This window comes from Myotis nattereri (genome assembly GCF_964212035.1).
Source record: "Myotis nattereri genome assembly, chromosome: 19".
Taxonomy (NCBI): domain Eukaryota; kingdom Metazoa; phylum Chordata; class Mammalia; order Chiroptera; family Vespertilionidae; genus Myotis; species Myotis nattereri.
Genome location: NC_138095.1, coordinates 3,173,114 through 3,194,048, shown reverse-complemented (window position 1 = coordinate 3,194,048; position 20,935 = coordinate 3,173,114). Strand labels below are relative to the sequence as shown.

General features: G+C 49.0%; 1 pseudogene across 1 annotated transcript; it reads right to left on the bottom strand.

The window, feature by feature from the left end:
* Positions 1-217: 217 nt before the first annotated feature.
* On the bottom strand, positions 218-1,954 carry LOC308535348 (ubiquilin-4-like; annotated as a pseudogene). The gene has a single exon. The product of its transcript is annotated as a ubiquilin-4-like (transcript).
* Between the last annotated feature and the right edge of the window lie 18,981 nt (positions 1,955-20,935).

The window sequence follows — 20,935 nt, the reverse complement described above, 5'->3', positions numbered from 1 at the left end:
CTGCTCAAGCAGGAGCAGGAGAGAAGATTCTGTAAGAGATGTAAAGGCAGAACCAAAATTCTCAGGCAGAGCTGCAGGGCTGGGGTCCACGCCTCTAAAGCCACCCTGTGTCTGGAGAGGACAGGAAGACAGGGCTGACAGCTGCAGAGGGAAGGCGCTGACAGGAGCCAGAGGCTGGCATCCGGGGAAGGGAGAAGCAGGAGGCACGGCCACAGGATTAGGAGAGCCGAGAGCCCAGGAGCCTCTCAGTGGCCGCACTGGTGTCCCCTCCTGTGGCAATCAGTGCCTGCAGGTTAGCCTCACTGCTGCTGAAGCCCATGGCGTTGAGCTGATGTAGCTGCGGCTGGAACCTCACTTCCGGGGTCTGCACCTGTGAGTTTCCACTTCCTGCCGAAAGCCGGGCCATCTGCTGCTGAGCACTGGAAGCCCCTGTGGTGGGAGGAGTGGCTGGTGGGGCTGGTGAGGAGGTGGGGCCTCGGGTGCAGGCCCGGCATTGCTGCTTGCTGAGGGTGCTAGGGTCCGGGACATCCCGAAGGAGCCAGGGCTGGGTATCAGCCCGGGGGCTCAGTCTGCAAGGGCTGCAATCCCTGCTGGGTCTGCAGCAGCGCCTGCATGGCACGGGGATTGGAAGGAGGGAGGGTGACTCTGGGTTCTGCCTCTGCTGCAGGAGGCCTGGGAGCTGCAGGCGGAGCTGCTCCTGAAGCTGGGGGTTCCCGCGAAGTGCGGCACGTTCACCATCAACTGAGCAGCAAAGTCAGGGTTCTGGGCAAGTGTCTGCATCACGCTGCGCGTGTGGGGGCAGAGAGCATGTTCTGCATCAGCTGGGGGCTCTCTGAGATCTGCTGGAGCAGGGCCTGCACTTCCGGGCTGTTGAACATCCCTGACCCCAGGCTGGCCGCATTGATCCCAAAGGGGTTCGAGACTGTCGGGTGCACCTGGCTGGTCCCGGATCCTCTGGTGCCCTCCCCACTGGACCCGGGGGCCTGGGAGGTGGGGGTTGGGGGCTCCAGGGGTTTGGGAGGGGCTCTCGATTTTCAGTCCGCAGAGGCTGGAAGATGAGCTGTCAGAGTTCCCGGCCAGGGAAGACAAGGGGTTGTTGCCAAACTGTTTCCGGGCGGCACCGAACTTGGGCTCCTGGATGTCAGTGTACATGTGGCAGAGGGCGCTATACCCTCCAGGATGCTCCCCAGGTTGCTGAGGGCCCGTTCCTGGTTCCACATCATCTCCTGCATCATGGCTGGATTTCAAGCTCCATCGTCTGCCTCATGGGCTCGGGGTTGTTGAGCATGTGGCTGATCTCAGGGTTCCGCTCCCTCAGCTGCTGCATCTGGGGGTTGGCCCTGATCATGTGGCCCATCAGGTCAGGGTTAGACATCATGTCCTGGACTAGGGGGTTCTCCATGATCTGCGACCGCATCTCAGGATTGACATCACTTGCTCTGCATCTGTTGCTGCAGCTTCATGGAGCTGGCGGAGCCCAGACCCAGGTTGCCCAGGCCTAGGATGCCCCCATAGCTAGAGCGCATGGATGTGGTAGCATTGGGAGGGCCATCCCCAGCCCCTGCTCCCCCTGCTCCCACTGCCAGCATCCAAAGTGGCGCTGCCAGAGGTGGGGGCTGGGCAGGGGTGGCAGGTGAAGCAGCGTGGTGGAGGGGTTGAGGCAGGTTCTGGAGTAGAGCGGGGAGAAGCAGAGGCAGCAGCTGGATCTGGAGTGACCAGATGGACAGAAAGCCCAGCCTTCATTCCATGCTGGTTCAGTGTGTCCCATCCTTGAGGATCTTGCCTGTGAAGTCAGGACCAGCTGGTCCTGCTGAGCCTTAAACCTCCGGGAGATTTCTTCTTCGAACTCCTTGACTGAGGCTCGATGACTGATCACAATTTCCTCCTTGTCCTTGGGGGTCTTGACGGGGACCTGAATGGGGGGCCTCGTCTCAGCCCTGCTCGGCTCTGCCATGCTGCTGCCGCCACCGGCTGCCTGCCAGCATGCCCCGGCTCCCCCTTCTCTGTCTCCTTTATGACTTTTTTGAAGTCTATTTTGTCAGATATGAGTATTGCTACCCCAGCTTTTTTTTTTCATTTCTATTTGCATGGAAATTTTTTTCCCTCCTTTTACTTTCAGCCTGTGTATATCTTTTGCTCTGTGTTGGGTCTCCTACAGACAACATACATATGGGTTTTGTTTTCTTATCCACTCAGCTAGCCTATGTCTTTTGATTGGATCATTTAATCCATTTATGTTTAGGTTATTATTGACTAGAGGCCCAGTGCATGAAATTCATGCACTGGGGGGGGGGGTGGTCCCTCTCGCAGTCCGGGACCCCTTGTTTCTTACTGCTCAGCCAGAAGCCAGGCTCACTGCTCCTTAGCACTGCTGCAAAGGCAGGAGAGGCTCCCGCCACTGTTGCTGCGCTCACCAGCCATGAGCCCGGCTTCTGACTGAGTGGTGCTCCCCCTGTGGGAGCGCACTGACCACCATGGGGCAGCTTCTGCATTGAGCGTGTGCCCCCTGGTGGTCAATGCCTGTTATAGCAACTGGTCGTTCCACTGGTCATTCCATTGTTTGGTCGATTTGCATATTAGGGTTTTATTATATAGGATAAGTACTTATTTATTGCCATTTCCCCCTAATATACCTATGTTCCTCTCCTTCTCTTTCTTGATTTCTTCTTAAAGCATTCCATTTAACATTTCTTGCAATGCTGGTTGTGTACTCCTTTAGCCTTTTCTTTTGTCTAGGAAGCTCTTTATTTCCCCTTCAGTTTTGAATGGTAGCCTTGCTGGATAGAGTAGGCTTGGATTCAGATGCTTGCTTTTCATTACTTTGAAGATTTCATGCCAATACCTCTGGCCTGAAGTGTTTCTGATGAGAAATCAGCTGATGGTCTAATGGGAATTCCCTTGTAGGTAACTTTCTGTCTCTCTCTTGATGTCTTTAAGATTCCTCTTGTTTTCAGTGTTTGTCATTTTAATTATGATGTGCCTTAGTGTGGGTCTCTTTGTGTTCATCTTGCTTCGAACTCTCTGTGCTTTCTGAACTTGTGTGATTTTTTTCCTTCACCAGGTTAGGGAAGTTTTCTGTCATTATTTCTTTAAATAGGTTTCTCTATTCCTTGCTTACTTTTTTCTCCTTCTGATACCCCTATGATGTGGATGTCATGTTTCATGTTACCCCAAAGTTCCCTCCTGCTTCTTAATTCTTTTTTCTTGTTGCTGCTTTACTTGGGTGTTCTTTTTCCACCTTTTCTTCCAAGTCACTGATTTGATCCTCCATTTCATTCAACATACATTTATTCCTGCCAGTGTATTTTTGATGTCAGATATGTTATTCTTCATTTCCTACTGGTTCTTGTTCATGGTTTCTATTTTCTTTTCCATGCTGTTGTTGTTCCCACTAAGTTCCTTTAATTCTCACGAAGTTCCTTGAGAATTCCTATAACCATTACTTTGAACTCTATATCTGATAAATTGTGTGCCTCCATTTCATTTAGCTCTTTTTCTGGGGATCTTTTCTTACAACTGGGGATTGTTTCTTTGCCTCCCAGTCTTTGTGGGGTGGCATTGTGTAGTAAGTGTCCTGTGGAACCCAGCGGTGCAGTCTCCTTGATCTCCTGAGCTGGATACTCTGTGAATGTCCCTTGTGTGGATTATGTGGACTCTGTTGTTGTAACTGGGTCTCAATTGCTGTTGGCCCATTCATGTGTGGGATCAACTCTTAGGCTGGCTGACTGTGAGGCTCAACTCCAAGCACATCATGCAAGTTGCTATACAGGTACACTCCTGCTTCCACATCCTTAACCACCTGCAAATTGATTCAACTTTCTAAATATCTTTAGATCTGCTCACTTCCCCACATGTCCTATTTGGAGCACCACAAAAACTTCCTAACTGTGGTTCCAGTGTGGTCCTCTGTAAGCTTGCTGCCTTAGAGATCTTCCTGAAAAGCAAATTGGTCTCAGAGCCTTAAAGGTAAAGTTCAAACTTACCCAGATTGAAAGGCCCTGCATGATCGGTTCCCTGTTCATCTAATTGCATTCTCACCACTCACCATTCCAGACATTTACATCTTTTTTTCAATATTGTGAATCTCTTTGCTCAGCCTCATCTGGGCCTTTGCAAAGGCTGATCATTCTGAATCTCACTTTTGATGTCACTTGCTCTGGGACATTTTTTTCTTAAATGCTCTCCTGCTCCACACACTGGGGTTAGATGCCCACTTACTCGTGTGTTCCCGTTTATTTTAAAATGCTTACTGGATGCCAGGCACCATTCTAAGTGTTTTAAAAATTAACTAATTTCAATTTCACAGAAACCATGATGTAGATACTATCATTATCATCTCCATTGTACAAATGAGACGGTGGAGGCACAGAGAGGCTTAGTACTTTCCCCAAAGTCACACAGCTGGTAGAGCTTGGACCTGAATTGGCAATATAGCACTAGAGTTTGTGATATTATGTTATGCTGCCTGCAAATTCTTATGCATTATAATTGACTGTTCAATTATATTTCCATGTGCTTTTTAGTTCATTGAAAGTAAGGATTATGTCAGGTTTATTCATTGTTGTATTCCCAGTGGGAAGATTAGCCCATAGTCTTTTTTAAAAATATTTTTTATTGATTTTTACATAGAGGAAGGGAGAGGGATAGAGAGCTAGAAACATAGGTCAGCTGCCTCCTGCACACCTCCCACTGGGGATGTGCCTGCAACCAAAGTACATGCCCTTGACTGGAATCCAACCTGGGACCTTTCAGTCTGCAGGCCGGCACTCTATCCACTGAGCCAAACCGGTCAGGGCAGCCCATAGTCTTAATTAAAAAAAAAAATCAATGACTGAACAAAGCAATTAGTTAAGATACAGACATGTTAGATGGATAAAAAAAAAGTTATAGGGTTTCTAGCTAATAGAACAATGCTCTGATAATTATCTGATATTATGTTGAAAGATCTCTAATTCACAGGTTATATATCATGAGAACTGGTGTTCTGGTCAAGTGCCTTATATGTAGTAGTGGATCAATAATCCTTGTTTAATTTTTATACTTTTCATTTTTGAATTAATGTAAGATTTTTGAAACACTATAAAAATGGTTACAAAGGATTCCTATATAATCTTTACATAACTTCCCCAAATGTTAACATATTAATAACCATAATGCAATGATAAAGTCAGTAATTAACTATTATTTCATTAACTAATTACAGATATTATCTGACTTTCATTAACTGTCTCCAGGACTCAATGCAGATTACACATTGCATTTATTTGTCATGTCTCTTTAGTTTTCTTAAAAATTGATTCATATCCTTGATGCTTCCAAAGAGTAGTGAAGTTGTAGGCCACCCTCTACTAAGTTTGTATGAGTTTCCTCATGATTCAATTTTGGTTATGCATTTTGGTAAGGACACGTCATACATGACATGTCCTTCTCAGCACACCATATTGTTTCTATATTTCATTACTGGTGACAGTAAGTTTGACTCCTTGGTTCAGGAGATATATGACAGGTTTTTTTTTTTTTTTTTTTTTTTTTTACTGTGAACTTATTATATTTCTCATGGTAATTAGTAAGTATATTATAGAGAGATACCCTGAGACTATGTAAATATCCTGTTTCTGGTCATATTTTTAACCACAAATTTTAACATCTTTTTAAAAAATATATATTTTATTGATTTTAGAGAGGAAGGGAGAGGGAGAGATAGAAACATCAATGATGAGAGAAAATCATTGACTAGCTGCCTCCTGCACGCCCCCAACTGGGGATCGAGCCCGCAACCCAGGCATGTGCCCTTGACAGGAATCGAACCTGGGACCCTTCAGTCTGCAGGTTGATGCTCTATCCACTGAGCCAAATCAGTGAGGGCAAATTTTAACATCTTTTGATAATGCTTCCCTAAAACAGTTATTACTGTGGTATTTGTAACTGATGATTTTCTATTGTCATCATCCTTTCTACAGTTATTAATTGGAGTGTTCCTGACAGAAAGAATTTCTCCTTTTCTTCCATTTATCTACTTTTTGATTTAATCATACTGATATCAATATACACTTAAATATTTGTTTTATTCTATTGATTATAATTATTATCATTTTTTATTTTGTTGCCCAAATTGTTCCAGATTGCGAAGCCCTGTCAAGGTAGCTTGCTTTATTGCAATATGACCCCGTCATTTTTGAGCACCTCCTTCCTTGCTGGTACCACAAGCTGTTCCAAGCTCACTCTGTACTCGCCCTGCCTGCCCCACTGATGTAGTCCGCCGTCTTTTAAAGAAGGCCTGCTTCCTTTTTACTGGAGACTGACATTTAGAAACAAAAATCTTACCCCCAGGTGCTCACAGCTACCAGGGTCATTGCTTCTTCACTCAGTGGGCAGGGATTTCATGTGTGATACACACACATCTTTACTTATTTCCACATCTGTCTGTCTACTGAATACCTTGAGTTTATACTGATGCATTGAATTCAATTCCAACACTCAGAGTTCATTCTAGTCTTTCCCTTTTTTATTGATAATTCCTTCTTCCGACAGTAAAAACACCTGGTGATTATTATTAACAATATATTTGCTTATTTGCTCAATCTTAGATTACACGCAAAGCAGTTTCAGAATTGCTAACCTATAACCTATTTGAAAAACAAACTTACTAATTAGAGTACCATACTGTGTTCTCTTCAGTTTTAAAGGATATAGTTTAAATTACTTTCCAAAGTTCCTTTCTCCCTTCACACCCTTTGTTGTGGTTATGTTATTAATTTGTAATAAAGTCATTATATATATTTAAAAGTAAACAATATTGGTAAAAATATTTTGAAAAACATCATGTATCTGGAATAGTCTCTTTCTCTCTCACATACCTCAGAACCCTGGAGAAATACTCCCAGGCCGGGCCCTGCAGAGGCTGGAGGGAGATTCGAGCTCTGACTACTCCTTCCCCCCTACGTTCCTGTCCCTGTATCACCTCTTCCTTCAGGGCTCTGGGGAGAAAGTCTCACAGGTGCTTTAAAAGGCCTGAATTCCACCTATCCCATTGCACTGAGCTCCCCACTGCGTCGGTCTCAGCCCAAATATAACCTTTTGGTAAATTTCATTTTCACACGCGGGGAGTTTTCTATGCCAAGGTCAGACCTACCTGGATCAAGCATCTCATCAATCCTTTCGCCCGTCTCTTGGGTTGAAAGAGGCCACCAGGGGGCGCCTCCGAACCTACTGCCGTCGCATTTTACCCTAAAATTTATTTTATTGTTTTGCTTTTTAAGCCAGCTTCTCCAGGGTTACGCGGGCTTTAGGAAGCAATTGCATTTCTGAGAAGGGGAGAGACGTTCTGTTTTAATCAGTTAAGAAAATGTTTGCCATTGGTGTCTTCGGCTCAGCTCTCAGTAAATGCCCATTTAGTCTCTGCCTCCGTCTTTTCGCCTAAACACCTCGGGCGCCTTTCCTTTTCCTTTAATTAAAACTCGCCCCAGAGAAAAACAAAGATAGGAATTTGTTGACAGCCGCAAGGGGCAGTCCTCACAACGAGCGTGGCTGCGGCCGGCCCATCAGCCTCTCTGCAAAGAGAGCTCAGAGAAACCCCAGAGGCTGGTTCCGGTTCCGGTTCCGGTTCCGTAGAGAGGCCTCCTCCTCGCGGCCCGCGTGGTTGTCCTGGACTGTGGTTTCCTAGTGCAATCTGAGGGGATATTGAACTCAACCAGCACCGTCCTGGGCCCGGGGCGAGGTGCGCCTGTGAAGAGGCTGAAGAGCAAGACAACAGGAGGGGTGTTGACTACACTAGCACCGGAAAGTGCATGCCTGCCAAATGCATTCAAATTTAAACTTTTTAAAAGAATTATCGACCATTCGTGTCTTTTATTTTTTAATTTTTTATTGTTAAAAGTATTACATATGTCTCTTCCCCCCTCCTTGACCTTTCCCTGCCTGCTCCCTCCCCCCCAGCACAGGCCTCGCCCCCCTATTGTCTGTGTCCATGGGCTGTGCTCATACGCATGCATGCAAGTCTTTGGGTTGATGTTACCCCCGACCCCCTCACCCAGCCCTGCCTTCCGTCTGAGGTTTGATGGTCTGTTCGATGCTTCTCTGTCTCTGGATCTATTTTTGCTAATCAGTTTACGTTGTTCATTATATTCCACAAATGAGTGAGATCATGTGATATTTGTCGTTCTCCAACTGGCTTATTTTGCTTAGCATAATGCTCTCCAGGTCCATCCATACTGTTGCAAATGGTAAGAATTCCTTTCTTTTTTTACAGCAGCGTAGTATTCCGCTGGGTAGATGTACCATAGTTTTTTAATCCACTCATCTGCTGATGGGCACTTAGGCTGTTTCCAAATCTTAGCTATAGTAAGCTGTGCTGCTATGAACATAGGGGTGCATATATTCTTTCTGATTGGTGTTTCTGGCTTCTTGGAATATATTCCTAGAAGTGGGATCACAGGGTCAAATGGAAGTTCCATTTTTAATTTTTTGAGGAAGCTCCATACTGTTCTCCTCAGTGGCTGCACCAGTCTGCATTCCCACCAGCAGTGCACGAGGGTTCCTTTTCCTCCACATCGTCGTCAGCACTTGTCATTTGTTGATTTGTTGATGATAGCCATTCTGACAGGTGTGAGATGGTACCTTGTTGTCATTTTGATTTGTATCTCTCAGATGATTAGTGACTTTGAGCATGTTTTCATATGTCTCTTGGCTTTCTGAATGTCCACTTTCGAAAAGTGTCTATTTAGGTCCTTTGCCCATTTTTTGATTGAATTGTTTAATCTTCCTTTTGTTAAGTTGTATGAGTTCCCTATAAATTTTGGAGACTACCCTTATCGGTGATAACATTGGCAAATATGTTCAACCATGCAGTGGGCTCTCTTGTTGTTTTGTTGATGGTTTCTTTTGTTGTGCAGAAGCTTTTTATTTTCTCCTTAGTTTCCATTGTCCTAGGAGATGTATTGGTAAAGATATTGCTCTGACATATGTCTGATATTTTGCTGCCTATGTATTCTTTGTGGGGCGCAGTTACGGTGTTTTGGCCAGGCTCAAGCCTCAGATTAATGAAAGGACAGGGTCCTCTCATTGCCACGTGCAAGTCCCAGCTGGAGGGCAGAGCCCTCCCAGCACAATTATAGCCAACGGCTGTGGTTGTAAGCTTGAACCTATGGTCCAAACACGTAGCCCCACGTGCCTTGTGCTAGAGTTCAGGTGCATGTAGTTGAGTAGGGTTGGTGCTCACGAGAATGCTGTAAACAACGTGATCACGCCCCTGCTTTGCCTCGTGACATCTGCTATAAAATAAAGATACGGCTTGTGGGCGCTGTCGTTGTCTCCTCATCAGGGAGGCAGCGTCCAACCAAGACCCAGGTATTATTCTCCTGTCTGTCTTTTCCTTAATCCTTTCACCCCCCCTCGGGATCACCCTTGATCGTGCAGCCACTTTCTTCTAAGATTTTTAAGGTTTTGCATCTTACGTTTAAGTCTTTTATCCATTTTGAGTTTATTTTTGTGTAGAGTATAAGTTGGTGGTCTAGTTTCATTTATTTGCATGAAAATGCCCAATTTTCCCAACACCATTTATTGAAGAGACTGTCTTGACTCCATTGTATGCACTTAACTCCTTTGTCAAATATTAATTGAGCCTAATGGCTTGGGTTGATTTTTGGGGTCCCTGTTAAAAAACTTCTAGTTGACCAAACAAAATACTTCTGGGCACTGAATGTGTCCAGAAAGCTGCTAGTTTTCAGTTCTTGGATTTCTTCTGTGACTGCTCTGCCACTTGTCCATGTTCTCCTATCTGCTTGGAATATTGCTGTCACCATTGCTCTCTATCACCTATGCACAGCGAAGTCCCAATGCATTCTTACAGAGCCACTTAAATGCCGCCCACTCCAGGCAGTGTCTCTTGCTGTTTCTCTCTCTAAATAAAAAAGCATTTTCTCTCTCCTCTGAATTTGTCTAGCAGTCTCATGCACCCTCTTCATGGTCCTTACTGATTTTCCTATTGTGGAGTGTTATTTACATACTGGTCATCAGTCTTTTCCTACATATATATTTTTAAGCTCCTGTGGGAAGATTTCACGTCTAATTGAGTTTTGTATTTTTACCATCTGGAAAATCATTTTAAAAATATTTATTATTGAGTGCCTACTCTGTGCACTACATTCAGCCCATAGTAGTGAGGACTTGATAAATGTTTGCTGAATGAATCGTGTTAGATGGCCAACCAGAATAATGATAATGAAAAAGACACCCTGGCCGTGGAGTGTCGTCCTGTATAACAAAAGGTTGCAGATTTGATTCCTGGTCGGGGCGGGAATGGGAGGCAAGAAATCAATGTTTCCCTCTTACATCAATGTCTCTCTCTCTCTCTCTCCCTAAATTTCTAAAAGTAATCAATAAAAACATATCCTCCAGTGTGGCTCAGCTGGTTGGGCATTGTCCCATGAAAGGTTGCTGGTTTGATTCCCAGTCAGTGCACATGCCCGGGTTGTGAGCTTGATCCCCAGTAGGGGGTGTGCAGGAGGCATCATCAATGATTCTCTCTCACCATTGATGTTTCTATCTCTCTCTTCCTCTCTCTCTAAAGATCAATTTAAAAAATCTTAAAAACAAAACAACACATATGCTCGAGTAAGGATTAAAAAAAGAAAAAGGCAGATAATACCAAGTGTTAGCAATGTGTGGAGCCACTCTCATACTCTCCTGGCCTCCATAACCGGACTTCAAGTGTCTGCCCATCATTAACTTAGGGTGCCTGGCAAGAGGGATTTTGCAGGTTAATTACGGTTACTAATCAGTTGACTTTAAGATCGGGAAGTTATCTGAGAGGGTCCAGCTGAATCCTACGAGCCCGTTAAAAGCAGTTTCTTCGGCTGGTGGCAGAGGGAGTGGGAGGCATGCAAAGCCCGCGGAGGACTCCTTGCCCTGTGGCTGACTCAAAGTGGCCCCGAAGCAAGAGCCCCCTCAGCCGACAGCCTGCAGGGACGGAAGCTCAGTCCCATGTGACCACAAGGAACAAATCTGCCGAAAGGGGATGGGGTAGCAGATCTCCCCCAGGGCCTCCAGGTCAGAGCCCAGACCCTGGCACCTTGGTTCTGACTTGTAAGAACAAAGCCGTGAGTCTGCCTGGCTTTGGCCTGCAGAGCTAGCAGACAGACGGGTGCCGTTGTAGCGGCTAAGCTTGTGGCCACTCGTTACGCAGTAATAAAAATAAAGTAAATGAACACAGGCACTCAACCAGCACTTGGGAGAGACCCCCATGGAGAACGACGGCCTCTCGTACAAGCCAGGGCCACAGGGTCAGGACTGCGGGCGAGCCTCTCAGTGGCTCCTCGGCCCACAGGCCTCCTGAGGGTGCAGCCTGGCAGCATGCTGACTGCGGCTTCACAAGCCGTTGGGGCCAGCACCCCGACGTGCTGCCCTCCACCCTGACTCGCAGGCAGCGTGAGAAAAGCCGTGGCCGCAAGTGGTCAGCCCCAGCTCGGGGTGCTTTGTACTGCACAGCAGGTCACCACCGGGGCCGCCCTGGCAGCTGTACCCGCCAGCATGGCAGCTGCCTGGCAGCCCAGACTTCAAACCACGCGGCGGCCTCACTCTCCGGGGCAGATCCGTGGCTCCCATGCCCGCTGCCCGCCTGGAGGTGGAGCCCCTGCCCGGTGCTCAGGCCCAGAGCTGAGAGTTGCTCTGGTGAGCGTGCTCGAGGGCAAGCTAAGCTTCCTCAGGAGAAAGATGAGAGGAAAGTGTATTTTTTCAAATGGGAAGACACATATTTACTTCACAAGAGTGTTGGTAAGTGAGCATGGTAGGACAGCAAATACTATGCAGTCATTAAAAAGATAGGGGGCCCTAGCCGGTTTGGCTCAGCGGATAGAATGTGGGCCCAGGTTTGACCCCTGGTCAGGGCTCATGCCTAAGTCGAGGGCTCGATGCCCAGTGTGGGGCGTGCAGGAGGCAGAGATCTCTCATCACTGATGTTTCTCTCTCTCCCCTTCTCCCTTCCTCTTTGAAATCAACAACAACAAAGATGGGGGGAAACGCTCTCTCTGTAGATGTGGAACAGACCAAAGTCATTAATAACAGCCAAGGGCGAGGCCAGAACAATGTGTCAGCCGCCTATCACCCTGCTATGAAAAAGGTATGTGTAAATAAATACATGCTGTATACTAGTAGGTACAGAATATTTCTGGTGATAACGATTGCCTTTGGGGGGAGAACTGGATGGCTGGGGGGGAGGCCTTGTATATCTTTTCTACCTTTTCAATCCATGTACATGGAATATATATAAAAATAAATACTTTTTTGGGGAGAGAGATGGTAGGAACTTAGCAACAGTTTCCTGTCCCTCCTCCCCCCTTCCCTTAACACACACACTTGCACACACACAGCTAGAACTCCTTGCCCACACCTGCCCTCCTTCACATGCACACCTAAACAGTAATCGCGCGGCCACATGCTCTCCCTTATTACCACACATAGCCCACGTATGCATACAAAGGCAGCGCACATCTATTGCACTCACAGACATCCGCAGGCGTGTACCCAACAAGCATAGCTCGTTTACCCTCTACCCACACCTGTGCCTGCTTCATATGTGGGTACCCCTGGGCAGACGCCCCCAATTACAAGATGAAACAGGTTAAAAGTCGCTTATTCAAAAGCACTAGTGGGGCCTAATTACAGGTGAGCGTAAAACTAATCAGGGGAGGCTCATTAGCCACTAAACAAGGGAGGAGGGTGGCAGCCCGGAATTAAAAGGCCCGAGTGACAAAGGCGGCTTCCTCCCACAGTTGGGAGAGAGGGGCTTAACTGGGATGGGTAGGCAGGGAGGAGGGGCAGGTGGGAGCCCTCAGGGCAAGGCCTCCCCCACCCCAGCATCTGCCTGGAGCATTCGGAGGGAAACAGTCACTTGCCCAGGCTCCACCGCAGGCAGACGAAGAGGAGGACTTGCTGCTGCACCCTGCGCTCGCTCCCTCCACGCTCTGAGCTCCTCCTGGGTGCCCTCTGGGGTCCTGGGTCCCCCGCCTCTCAGAACCCATTCCTGGGGCTGCCGACACCGCCTTGAGGGAGGGCACGGCTCTAAGTCTGACTCAGCCACTCGCCAGCCAGCAGGGTGGCCTTTGTGAGGCATTTAATTAAACGAAGGGACCCTGTTTCCTCAGTTGCAAATGGACTGGTAACGTCCGTGTTCCCCGAACAAGCACAGGATGGTACCAGAGAAAGAGCTTTAAAACTGCCATCGGCTGCAGGATTAGCAGCCAGTGTGGCCCAGACCCACGGGCCTGCTGGGATGTGCCTGGAGGACCGGGGTCAGAACTTCGTCATCTTTGCTCTCAGGCTCCCGGAACCGTTATCTGTTCGGGTGGAACTGGAGAGTTGTTCTCACTGCGGGTAAATGACAGACCAGAGCCAATAGGTACCTTTGCCCTGGTGTAAACAGGTAATACAACCTTGGCAATGGGGTGTGTAGTGGCCAGCATGAATTCTCGCATTAATTGAGCATTTACTGTGTATCAGGTACCTTTTTAAGCAGTTTACATCTATTCACTTATTTGAGACTGACAGTGTCCCCCAAAGAGGGAGTCCATTATCAGCATCGTTCCCTTTTAAAGATGAGGAAATAGAGCCTCAAGTTAAGGAACTTACCCAAAGCTATACTGCTAGTAAGTAGAAGAGCAGGTCTTGAACCAAGGCAGTCTGGCTCCTCAGACTAACTCTTTATTTTTTAATAGTTTATTGATTTTTAGAGAGCGAGGAAGGGAGAAGAGAGAAACTTGGATGTAAGAGCATAGCATCAATCAACTACTTCCTGCACACCTGCTACCAGGGATCAAGCCCACAACCAGAATCGAACCAGCAACCGTACAGTGTGCGGGACGATGCCCAACCAACTGAGCCACACCAGCCAGGGCTTCAGCCTATACTCTTAACTGTGGAGAGTTTAGGTACCAGTTAGCAGGTGGTGAATAACATTTGGGGTTTATGGCCTTGTAGTTGCCCTTGACTTATGGTTACAGCTAACATTTCTTGAGTGCTTATAATATGAGGGACTATGCTAAGACTTTTGCACTTGTTATCTCCTTTGATCCTTTCAACAATCCATAAAATAGATGCTAGAGTTTATTTCCCCCATTTTACAGATGAAGAAACTGGGGGCCCAAGAGATACAAAAATTGCCCTGGCCGGGTGCTCAGTGGTTAGAGACACAGTGATTGGTTGCCTCTCGCACACACCTGGACCAGGGCTGGGGATTGAGCCTGCAACCCACATACATGCCCTTGAATGGAATGGAACCTAAGACCCTTCAGTCCAAGGGCTGGCGCTCTAACCACTCTCCCAATCCGGGACCCCTCGGGGGATGTCTGAAAGCCCGTTTCAGTCCGATCCCCACAGGCCAGGCCGAAGGACCCCACCTGCTGGAGGGACCCCGCTCACTCTGCAGACGCCCTTCCCCCTTCGCCTTTAGAGCAGGCGCCGCCCCAGGTGGAGCTGGCAGGGGTTGGCTCCAGGGCATGTCCCGGCCGTTTTGCCCAGTCCTGCCCCACCGGCCACCTTTCAATGTGCGTGAATCCATGACCGGGGCACTAGTGTACGTATGAGACAAAGCCCCTCCCTTCAAGGCCACAGTCGCCCGGTCCAGGAGGACACTGTAGCCACGCAGAGTTCCCAGGGGCGGGACTCCTATGGGGACTTGTTCATTGTTCAGCCTGATTCCCACCACTGACAGCCATGCGCTCTTCGTGTCCCCCAAACTCGTTGGTGATAGAATGACTATCAACTCTTCTCACGCCTCCATGATCCCAGGACCTCCCCGGCCTGTGCAAGAGCCAGAGCGCTGCGAGTTTGGGAGGTGACTTTATCCGCCTCCAGCTTAGCGGGCTGCAGGCATTAAATCTTTGCCGGGACAAATGAAGTTGTGTTCTCTTTGGAGAGACCGAGAGACAGTCTTCACCTCTCCCTGGACGCAGGTGCTCATTTGCATGATCCCCTGCAAGCCAAGAGACCCTCTTTCTTGCTCACTCAGGGGTGGAAAGTCACCAGGAAGAAACCAATTAGCATCTTGTCCCAAGCAGGTCCCGATTCTTTTGCTCCATCCTCTGCACATCAGCAGCATCTGCTTTGGGGTCTTGTCCTAATGGAATCCAACCTGTGCTGCTACCCTTTGTTAGTTGCAGCCTCAAGAGAGAAGAGGAAGGGAGGGAGGAAGGGAAGGGGCTCTGCACCCAACCAAGAGAAAGGGTGATGGGCCAGAGGGGTCAGAGGTCAGAGGTCAGCACAGAACTATCTAGACAACTGGGTGGTTCTACATGCAATGCAGAATAAAAATGAATCTTTCTCAAGCCCTTACTATGCAGCAGGCACTATTCTAAATGCTTCACATGGATGAGCAAGTCTGGTCACCACACCAGCTCTCCAAGTCAGGTTATTAGTTCTTACTTAAAACCAAGGAAAATGGAGGCACTGAAGGGTTACGCATTTGCCCGAGATCACACAGCTAAATGGAAGGAAAACCAAGATTTGGGCCTCGACATTCCTGCTGCTGCTCTGTGTTCATAACTGCTCAGCTGCAGCACCTTTCCCTTGGCCCCTTGTACTCAGGGAGCTGGGTCCTCAGCTGCAACATGGGAGCAAAACTCAGTCCAAGGGCTGCTGCTGGAAGAACACCAGGCAGGCCTTCGATCTCCCGGTTATCTGCTGGGAGAGCGCGAGCAGTGGGGCAGGGCTGGTCTCTAATGCAGAGCCCTGACCTGGCTGCAGAGGGAGACGAGGAGGAGAGAAGCAGCCTGGGACGCCTGGTCTAAGGGGAAACAGGATGTGCAAAGGACTGAGATAAACAACGGTGAGCATGTGGTCGGCCTCAACCTGAAGAGCATACATTTCGCCTAAAGGCTTTCAGGGTAAAAACACAGCTGAACAGGCAAGTCCCTCTGGGTTTATCACTGTTGGCCTCTTAGCTTCCCGGGCAGAGGAGCGATGGGAGTGAACCCCAAGTTCCCCATCCTGCAAACGGCTTTATCAAAAGGACCCAGCACAGATGGTCCATCACCTGAGGCATGGAGGGCTCCAGAGCCAGGCCAGTGGTTTGAATCCCAGGGCTGCTATGTATGGCCTCTGTGCTGGGCAAGCTATATGCCGTCCCCGGCTCGGTTTCTTCATCTGTAAGCGGGAGAGCGGTGGGACCCACTTCATGAGAACTGTTGTAGGAATTAAATGAGTTCTACTAGTAGGTAAAGTGCTTACAACAGCTTAATGGCTGGCACACATTAGTGCCATAGAAGTCCTGGCAATTTCTATTGCAATAGATACTGTGGACAGATAGTGACAATCTACAGTTCCGCATACAGTCAGACAGCAAGAAGGGAGTCAAGTTATATCTGTGCCATATCTCTAACTGGGAGTTCACTGCTATGCCTTCACTTATCTATATATATAAAAGCCAAGCAACCAGAAGGACCAGAACAACCGGAACAACCAGTCGCTATGATGCCCTCAGTGGCAGGCCAATCTGCCCAATGGGGGCGGGGCTGGCCGGCCAACCTCCCGCATCCCCACCCCCTGGCCAGCCAGCCCCAATAGGCCCCAATCGGGGCGGGTGGGCCAGACCCCACCTTTGCAAAAATTCCTGCACCAGGCCTTAGTAATTTTATAATTCATAATAATTAGTAATACTGTTAGCATCATTTATTATGTAATGCAATATAATGATAGAGTTAATTAAAAGCAATAATAGTGAAGATTACATAGAGAGAGAGAGAGCTTTCTGTGAGTTGGACACCACACTAGATGTCTTATGTGTATGTTGTCTCAATCTTCACATCAGTCCTAAGTGGCAGGAACTATTATCTCCATTTTACAGCTGAGGCTACTGAAGTTTAGAGACGGTAAGTAACTTGCTCAGTCAGTTTTTAAGAAGAACTAAAAGTGTGCTGTCTAGCTGGGGCCAAGTGCAGGAGGCAGCCAGTCGATGCATCTCTCTCACCCCTGCCCTCTCTGTCTTCTCCCTCCCTTCCACTCTCTAAAAATAATGGAAAAGGTATTCTCTGGTAAGGATTAAAAAAAAAAAAAAAGACCCTGGCTGGTTTTGCTCAATGGATAGAGCGTTGGCCTGAGGACTGAAGGGTCCCAGGTTTGATTCCGGCCAAGGGCACATGCCTGGGTTGTGGGCTCAATCTCCAGTGGGGGGCATGCAGGAGGCAGCGGATCAATGATTCTCTCTCATCATTGATGTTTCTATCTCTCTCTCTCCCTTCCTCTCTAAAAATCAATAAAATATATTAAGAAATTATTTTAAAAAAGAAAAAAAAGAATGTTTCTTTAAAAGGAAACCTGTCTAGCGTCTGTCTTCAGGCAGCCCTGTTTGGCTAGGGAGAGTCTGCTGAGAGCGAAAGGAAGCAGAGAAACTTAGGGCTGAGCATGTTCATTTTAAACTCCCGCGTAGCATTTGACATTTTATTAAGTGTTTTCTGGTTGGTCCAGGGCCTTTTTGAAACAAGGCCTGGTGTGAATAATAAATAGCGATGTGACATTCTTGAACAGTCCCCACAACTATTACAGATGGGGAAGCAGACTATTACAGATGGGGAGGGGTTCGGTGACTTGCCCAAGTTAAGTGCAGGCCAAACTCAAACACCTGTCTTACAAATGTCCACCCAGCAGCCTCCCCGTCCCTGTGCCGCCTTACAGAGTCCATGCCACTGCCCGTGGCACCCACCAGCCACCGTGTGTGTCACTGCGAGACGCCACAGAGATGTGAGAGCATCTGGACCATACATTCCTCACGCAGTGTAGAAGCAGACACGGGAAATGAGTCGGTGACAGAGGAGACGTCGCGAAGCAGTACAACTGAAGATGAAGGGACCGCGGTTCCCAGATGTCCGGGGGCAGTCGGATTCTGTGCATAGAAGACATTTGTGCACAAAGAGATGGGCCGTGCTGAGTAGAGGAAGCTGGAGGGGAGGCTGCTGCCCTGCGGGACCCACAGCCCAGGCAGCACTGACTGAACCGCCTGCACGGAACCCTTTATTGCCACAAAGTGTTTCTTCTCTTTCCTTCTCTTCAGTTGCCTGCGCGTTTCATTATGACTTCGATTGGGGCTGGGGGATTGATGCCCTGCACCTCTTCTCTCCAGCATTCTCATCACTTTAATTTGTTGAGCTGCTTAATTACCTAAATACTTCTGTCCAATAGACAGGATGGGGATGTTGGGGCTGGTGTACCTGTCACCTTCCTCCTCCCCCCGCTCCCCCCCACGCCCCCTCGCAGTGCCACCCCATCTCAATTCAAAAGGCCTAGCAGTTTCCATCGGAGTGTAGAGCTCCATTTCCCTCGAATATTAATAATTATGACATTAGAAGGGTGATCTGTTGCAATTCAGCCTTTCTATTTGTAGGCTGGTGGCTGCATATCAATGGCATGATTAGGCAAATGAAATCAGATTGGCACTGTTATGAAATATTTACATGGCCAGAATGCATATGCTTCAATCTCATTGTTCCCATTATTAAGCCATTTTATAATCTCATAACATTGAGACTCACACTTTGCATTTCTAATTAACTTGAGGAGTGACTTCGCTGGGAGTTAATTGCAACTTGTGCATTCTTCTACACACAAACTCACGGAGGCACAAACTCCGGCTGGCATTCCCGCGACTCACCCCCAAGATGGGATCCAGGCTGAGTTTGTTCTAAACCGTCCTCTCTGCCAGTAGTGAGAAGTGGCTGGGGACAGTGGTTTGCATTAAAATTTGGTGCAAATTACATGCGAGAACAGGCTGAGGGCGAGAGGCCCTTTTGCCTTTGGAGGGACTCAGTGCCTCCGGAAGGCCTTTCCCTTTCGGGGAAGCAGCTTGATGTGAGGCAGTGGCTTCAGCCACTTGGATGTCGTGGCTCAGTCACACCCGCAGAACAGCGCAGCGACAGAGATCTGGGGCGGCTAAGCCGCTGTCAGGAGGCAGAGTGAGCGTAGCTCTCACACGTTGTGGTTGGTCAGTAGCATTTGAAAGTCTGATCCGAAGTTCATCCCCTGGAGTGGCCGCTCCAAGTGCTTTAGTGACCGTGTCTCCTTTCACCCCCAGAGCTTGGTTGCCGTGCACAGTCGGTGTCAGATGATTTCTCTGGTGAAATAAGCGTTGCTCGAGCTCCATGGATTGGTGAGGAACAGTCATCAGGCGCTTTTCCCAGGGAGGGACAGGGGGTGAGCGGTGAGCATGCCCAGTAGCCTACACTCTTCAGAGCACCGCCGAGGCCGAGCATTTTGCCTGGCCATGTTTAGGAAGTGTATTCTGGACCTGGCTGCTTGGCTCCCGCTGAGCGAATACAGTCAATAGCATCGCAATAACTATGTATGTTGTCTGATGGGCACTAGGTTTATCGGGGTGCTCACTTCATAAATGTCTAATCGCTGGGTTGGACACCGGAAACAAATATGACCCTGAACATCAACTGTAATTGTGAATTTAACATTTAGTCAGTTATGTATGTGTGTATTTACTTATTTATGTACAGCTTCCAGGAATCTGTACTGAACTTGCTCAGCGCCCTGCACACGCCTGGCGAGGCCTGTGCCCACTGCCCAGGGAAGAGCCAGCTGGTGGCCCCGCCCACCGGGAGGGCTGCCCCGGGATAGCCCTCCGAGAGCTTGGCGCACCGCATGCGGTGCCGGAGGACAGGTGCTCCCGCAAGTCCGCCCGCGGGCCTTGGTGCCCAGGCGGCTCCTCGGCCTCGTTGGTCCTTCTCCCCAGACCCCGGCCGCTCCCAGCTCAGCAGCTCTGACTTCCTGCGCTTGGACTTGTCACCTTCCTCGCCCAGTACTGTGGAAGGGAGGCACCACCACACCCAGGGCCTTCTCCAGGGGGATGCCAGGGTCAGCCCAAGAGAGGAAGCACTGAGGAGAGGGGGCTGGGGAGATGGGAGGAGACGGAGAGGGGAAGCCCAGCGGCCTGACCTACTTGTGCCCCGGCCAGGCCCTGCCCACGGCCAGGGATGGGGAAGAGTGAAGATGGCCGTCCCACCTGAGCCAATGTGGTGGGTGCCAGGAGCCCTCCACCATCCAGCCAGAAAATACAGCTCTCCGCCCCGGGGAGCCCAAGACAGACAACAGGAGAGCCCAGCGGGCAAGGCAGGGCCTCCGTGAGTGGCACCCCGGTTGCCCAGCTCAGCCTGGGCTCCAGGCGGCCACAGGAAGGGCCGTTTGAGAAGGGGTGTGGGACAGGGAGCAGGTGCGTCCACCAGCGGCTAGGACCGGGGCCCAGGGCGGTGTGTGATGATGGGAAATCGCCCTGTAAATGCGACTGTGTAAGAACGAGGGGCCCAGGCTCAGTGCTGGGACAGCTCACGCTGCCTTCCTCCCTCCCCGATGGGCCCTCTGCCGTGTGAGTGAGGCCCAGGCAGGGCTGGGTGTCTGGGCAGAATTATTATTATTTTTTTAAAGAAGTGACCTGAGTCTACTGTGAGCCTGGCTTGCGAGGTGCTTGTTGGAGGAGTGGTCCTCAGCCCTGGATGATTTCACCCCCTCACCCTGGGCTGTGTGTGTGTGTGGGGGGGAGGGGATGCTACTCACTCTAGTCCAGGGGTGGGCAAACTTTTTGACTCGAGGGCACAATGGGTTCTTAAACTGGACCGGAGGGCCGGAACAAAAGCATGGATGGAGTGTTTGTGTGAACTAATATAAATTCAAAGTAAACATCATTACATAAAAGGGTACGGTCTTTTTTGTTTTTTTAGTTTTATTCATTTCAAACGGGCCAGATCCGGCCCGCGGGCCGTAGTTTGCCCACGGCTGCTCTAGTGAGTAGAGCCAGAGATGCTGCTAAACACCCACAGCGCACAGCACAGCCCCTCGGACAGCAAAGCATGGCCCATCCCCACCGTCCTGGGGGAGGAGAGAGCCTCCGTTCCCCGAGCTCCCAGGACAGCTGTGCAAGCTTCCACGTCTCTCGGCCAGTGCTCCCCTCCCC